Genomic DNA, 6,797 nt, shown 5'->3' with positions numbered 1-6,797 from the left:
GCCTTTCAGTACTACCTGCGTATAATATTGAGTATGAAATATGTTATATTTTTTACAATGTGAAGAATCTGTAAATATTGATAGCGTTAAATTGAATATAATAAAGTAATTATCTCGCACTACACGTAAGAGTTTGACAGTGGATAACTTTCAGCTAAAAACGTGCATTAAAACTTTCATTTCGAACTAGAAATCGGAGGGTATAATTAAGTGAAACTCCTAAAGCAACCATGTTTTAGCACGCATGGTAAGGATTAATGCGAGTTGATTTGTTTAGAATTTGATTAATCTGAATTGAGATTATTTACGAAAAAAAATATTAATGACAGTGCTGGTAGGGTAAACAGGGATTTTACCGACACCTCACGGAAAAGTTTTTATTGTATGGTGACGAATATGATTTCATGTGAAATGGACAGATTTTTTTTTTCAATCGGTACCCAGGCCTCCCAAGCTGCAATATACATATTTCACCTCGACAAACTTTTGTCGCTGAGAAGCTGTATTCGCCACACACGCAATCAAATTTAGTGTCACTGATATGCACATCTGGAATGCGCAAAACCTCGTTTTGTTAAAAAAAATCGCCACATAGGCTATAAACCCTTAAAAATAATTATTAAATATATTTTTGGATGGTGTGAAAAGTAGAAGGTGAATTTTGTTTTTTAACCATAAACGTAATCATTAATCCCTCTTATACACTTTAAAAAGGAACTGTTGATTTCATCAGCAAATCCATTAATTTTAATTTCATCATGATTATTATTAACAAAAATTCAATAATATTAACATATAAATATATTTGTTGACAGTTTAGAGATAAGGAAGTGCATTCTCTGAAATCCACAATATCAATTCTCTAAAGTTAAATACTATAATTTAGCGAAATTTTACGGATAGTATAAAAAAGTATGAAATAATGTGCTTTTATTGGTTGTGAAGAAATAAAATTAATGGATTTACTGGAGAAATCGTCTGGCTTTTGTAAAATTCATTAGAGAGCTGTAGGGTCACGATATCGTCATTACTATTTTCATATTTTTTCTCAATTTTCCCACAAGATTTTGTCGAATTAACATATATATTCAAGAGAATTAATATTGAAGGTTTCACAAAATATACTCACTGTTCTACACGACATCAAACAATATGTTTTCATTAATTATTTTTAATAGTTATCACCTTTGTGACTGTTCTTAAAAATAATGAGGTGTGCAGTCCAGCTTGAAACATCGGCCATACAAAGTTTGTTTCTATGGGTTTAGCGCCACAGCAACAGGGCTTTGAACTATCCGCCCGAAACTTTGTCAAGGTTAAATATATTGCAGTTCGGAGAGCCTGACAGTACCTGAAAATAATATTATTCTTAATCCAACTCTTGTTATATTTACTTTAAAACAATGTATTCAAATTCAGTGAACGGCACCTGTATTTTTTTTATTTAAAAGAATTTTGAATTTTCTTTTAAGAAATATTATGCAATTTAATTATTGTGTGGTTATGTTCATATCTCGACTTTACCAAATTCATTCTTTGGTGGCCGTGCATGGATAATTGAGGTTTGAGCGATAAGAATATTAAAAATATATTAGGTCTACTTGAGTTTCCTAGTAATATTTATTTAATTATATTGCTAAATATAATGAACTAACTTAGTTAAAAGTACTAAGAGACAAAAATACCTTTTCTTTTGACAAAAAAAACTTAAAGTTTTCGCCGCCAGGATTATGAGCTAGAAAAATATATCTTCCTACTGACCAATTAGCTCAGGCGGTACCGCGTCGGGTTTTGTCCCCGAAAGGTTCCCGGCTCGATTCTCCCTGCATGCATTTTTTCCAATTTTTGTTTTGCGTTTTATTAATTTAAAAGTTTAAATATGAAATTTTTTATATCATACAAAAATAAAGATTTTAAATGCTTTCTCTCAATGAAGCTTTTTCTCATCATTGTCTTTTGAAATTGAAATTGTATTGTAAACCAATTTTTCGTATGCTTTTAAAAAAAAAAACAAGTTTTGTTATTCAAAGAAAATATTTAAAATGTTCATTTTTGCGTAGCTTAAAACAAATTAAAATGAAATTAATACTTTTAACATTTTCATAAATAAAATTGCAAAAAAGCGTAGGCAGCAGGTATGAAACCCGATGCTCTACTGTCTGAGCTACTCGGTCAATTGGATGATATAATTTTTTTAGTTTATAAGGTCGGCGGTGAAAACTGTAAAGTCGTTTTTCTTGAACTTGGTCAAATATTGGGTTCTAGGAATTTCACCATTTTACTTTGTGTTCATGGCCTTTATTTACAAAAATTATGAATCTAAACAAAAAGTAAACTACCGAGCGCTCACCTTGTTAGTTTCACAAGATTTTCAAATCAAAATCATTTATGTTTAAAAATTTTAACATGTCCTTCTGTAGGTAGCAATAAAAATGAGTAGTAATGAATATAAATTCACTAATATTGTACTAAGCAAATATTGAAATACAACTCACATGGATAATAGAATATTTACCCACGTGCAATATCTATTTAAATCCCCATAATTTTAATAAGTGATTTTTTATTGCCTGGTGTCGTTTACTTGAAGAGCGTCAGCAATACCCCTGTTTACTCTACGTCCATGATTGTAAATAACAAAAAAATGTCATATACAGAAAAACATGTCCAAGCTCCTTATACTCTGATTACTACTTATAAACAACGTTTAAGTTCTTTCAAAACGCTTCTCACGATTTGTTTTGACCAATTACGAAGTGCAATTGATCAAAATACGTATGATTCTAATCGATCACAATCATTTTTAATGCGGTTAAAGTTACCAGCACGTTAATCTAGTCATAAGGGAATTTTGTTAAATGGAAATGTCTCAACTCGCATGGAAAAATGCAAAATAAATGAAATTTCAGATAATATGTAATTGGGGTTTTAATGGAGCAAATTAAATTGTATATTAGATATGGAAGTTTTTGGATTTTATACTATTCTCTGAAATTCATGGATCATTACTAGGGAGGTGATGTTGATATGTACAGTTTGCTTTAAAAAGGGTTAACCCACTGAAAATTTCATGGGAACAAAAAGATTGTTCTAAGAGTTAATGATTGGCCATTGTGTACTTGTAACTGGTGCATCTATTTCCTTTGTAAGCAATATCTTTTTCACACTTTTTTATTGATAGCATTGTATAATGGCATTTTGGCAATATCGCACAAATATAATATAGGAATAAAAACTGATAACAAGTGTTAGTAATTGATTGGATTGTACACCCACTGTATTTTATTGCAACTCGTCTATTATCTTAAAGCGTATTCTCTTATTCCTTAGACTGTATTTTCCCGATTCTTTTTTTTTAACGACAAATCGTCTATTATTTCTGAGAACATTTTTTTACTAACTAGGTACCTCATGCATTTTTTATGTTTGAAAAAACTATTATTATCAACGATAACGTTGTTAGTCTAGGACTGTCATTTCGACAGTGATGTATATACTTGTTAAGAAAATTCGTTAAAAAGTTGTTTGACAGTTTTTGTCATTCCATTTGGTGAGGTAAAAAGTATAATTTTATGGCTTTGTTATTTATAGCTTTGAAGAGTTGTAAAAATGTAAATTATCAGGGGAATTTTTTATTAACATTTCGTTCACTGAATGTCGCAGGTCGAAAATTTGCAAAATGACAAGCTTGAATTACCATAACAAAAAAATAAACAGGTGAAAATAGCAAGTGTGTATTGGTGTGATAAAATAATAATAATAAAAAACACACATTTAATAAAACAGCGCATTTCCTTCTATTTTTTCTTAAACTTAAGATTACGATCGATCAAAATGTGTAAACATTTCACGTCTTGAAATATTATGTTAAAAATAACTTAGAAAGAGTGGTCATCAAAAGCGGTTTGGAGATATCTTTTTCCCGGCATCAAAATAAAATAATCCTAACTTTTAACTAAAATTATGTGTAATTTGAAACAGGAATGTACCCAGAGAGGGTGTCAGGATCCACAAGTGAGAGTTGAAACACGGGGTACTCTAATTTTGATAGTTAAACTTTGATTCAATTTGGTTGGTACACAGGGTAAATATATTAGGATGATAGTAGTTTTTGGATTCCCAGTGGGCACACAAGTCCTAAACTTGTCCTAAATACGTCTTTCGGCGGACGTCCTGAGGAGCTTTTAAGTCGGCTACACACGTTCAGTTTGCCTTCAGTTAACTACACAGGTTAGGCCTGTCAGTCAAAACTGAACGTGTGGAGGATGTAATCGGTCAGTTTTCTTGGACTGCGCAGGCGACCGAAGGACGAACGAAAAATCATTCGATCGACCAGTGATGCCAATTTTGGCACCCTGTGCTACTGCGCGCTGGTTGGCCGCACTTGGCGCGCAATTCAAAATTACTTTAAAAACAATAGTTGCAATTTAAATAAATAATTATTAAACAATGAATAAGAATGTATATAAATTGTGTAACTTTTTATTTCAGGAAAATTAAAAAATGTACCTGTTAATAATTTTTGTGTGAAATATAAGTCATTCTTTGGAGTTCAGTGAAAATAAACTGTTATTTATCAAATATATGTGTTATCAATTTTGTTCTTCCCTGAAATTAAAAGTTATATAATTTGTATACATTCTTGTGCATATTTTAATAATTATTTGTTAAAAGTACAAGAATTGTTTTTTTAAGTAATTTTAAATCGCGCGCCAAGTGCGGCCAACAAGCTCGCAGCACTGACGCAAGCGCAGTAGCACAGGTTGCCAACATTGGCATCACTGCGATAGCCCTGAATCAGCCCTATCCGACTCAAAGATATTATTAACGTAGATGCGGTACGGGGCGTCGGAGTGGGGAATTATATATATAGGACATCACATTTTCTGCCCTATCGAGGTGCTGCCCTCATCGTACTACGAAGTCGAATTCTTGTTTTCTCATTCTTCGTAAAATATGACGGTAAGGCAGTAGACAAATTTTTTGGGGTTAGAAAAGTTTGACATGTATGTATCGCTGAATTTTTTCAGATCTGAAGCTTGATCCAGGTTTTCGGTACAATCTTTTTTTAATTATAAAAAAATGTTCTCGAAAAATCATATTTTTAATTTTTAAAAAAGTATTATAGAAAAACATTTCAAGATAAACAAGTGCTGAAAGCATTTTTCTTTGACAATTTTTTTTTAAATTGAAATAATCATATATTTATACCAAAGAAACAACTTTTTTAATATTTGAAGTATTTAAACATTATTGTTTAAATTTAAAATAATAATTAAAACAAAATATATTTCTGGAGAAGATATTTTGGTTGCAAATGTATATAGTATTTTTTAAATCACAAAAGTTCTTATGAAAAATCTAAATGTTAATTAAAAAACACGTGTTTTTATATATTAATTTGTCGGTAAAATTGTTTGTATAATTTTAATTTTAAATTCAAACAATAATTTTTAACACTTTAAATATTGAACAAAAATTTATTTGATAACAATATTTTATTATCGTAGTTTTAATAAATAATTAATATTGATTAAGAAACAATTTTATTTGGAGAGTCTTATTATTTGGGAATTTTCAATTTCTTTCAAACTGTTCAGGAATCTTATTAGTTTTGGAATTGTATTTTTTGAGACAGAGAGTTTCACCGAGTCGGAAATTTTATTTTTCGGGATATTTCAGCCGTCCCCATAGAATGACAGAAAATTTGCTCTAATTATAATTTCGGCGCTCGAACTTGTTGATTTTTTCCTACAGTATTATTAAAAAGAAATGTGTATGGAATTTTTTTTATATCACAAAGTTAGAGATAATCTCAATTAAAAATTTTAAAATTCGCTGTACATCCAATTTTTATTCTTGGTTTTTGACCATTTTTTTCTAATCCATTTCAGTGACAGGTAAACAGGGGTGATTTTCTTTTAGAAAATAAGTGATTAAAATTTGAAAAAATTGGGTAGGCTTTTTTGACATCTAGGTATGTAAAAAAGGCAAACTGCAGAAAATTTAAAAACTAATTTAAGAACTATTTATATTCTTTTAAGATACCAATACAATTTACATAACACTAATTGTAAGATTTCCAAATTTTTAGGCCTTCAGTTTAGGAACTTGAATTGTAACGTTAAAATTGCTTCATTTTCAGAATACAGCCTTATTGTTTGAATTTTCAGAATTTTTCGAAATTTTTCGAAATTGTTAAAAGGCGAAAAAGTTTGAATTTAAAATTAAAAAATGCGAAAATACACCATTTTCCATGTTCATTTGCAATCCAGCGAGTCACTTTCTTTCGCTTCTTTTGAAAGTCGATCCTTTGCTTTCAGTTTTGTTTTTAAACTATACCTTGAATTCAACGCATTTCAAATTAAATTTTTGCAGCTGCATTTAGGTTGAATTATACAAAGGTTTTCTGTTTTATATATAAATTAATTAAAACATTTTATTGGTTTTTCACGACTGTAATTTATAACTCTAAAATGGAATAATTGTAGCTCAAACATGAAAAAGTATAGACTGATTTCATATTTAAAGAGATTCTATCATATATATTGAACTATTAAAACCTCTGACATTTTTAAGGTTTTTAAAACTCTCTTGAAAACTTTTTTAAAAAAATTTTGTTTGTGATTTCTTAATAAAAGAATAAGTGCTATTTAGTCTCCAGAACAGCAATTTAAAACATATTTAAAGCCTTCATAATTTAGACATTTTAAATTTGTAGTCTTCAGAATATATTGAATAATTTCAAATTTAAAGCTATTTAAATATTTCATCTGAATTTTTGAATGGAAAGTGTT

This window comes from Belonocnema kinseyi, chromosome 2, assembly GCF_010883055.1.
Source record: "Belonocnema kinseyi isolate 2016_QV_RU_SX_M_011 chromosome 2, B_treatae_v1, whole genome shotgun sequence".
NCBI classification, from domain to species: domain Eukaryota; kingdom Metazoa; phylum Arthropoda; class Insecta; order Hymenoptera; family Cynipidae; genus Belonocnema; species Belonocnema kinseyi.
Note: the sequence above shows the minus strand (reverse complement) of the source record.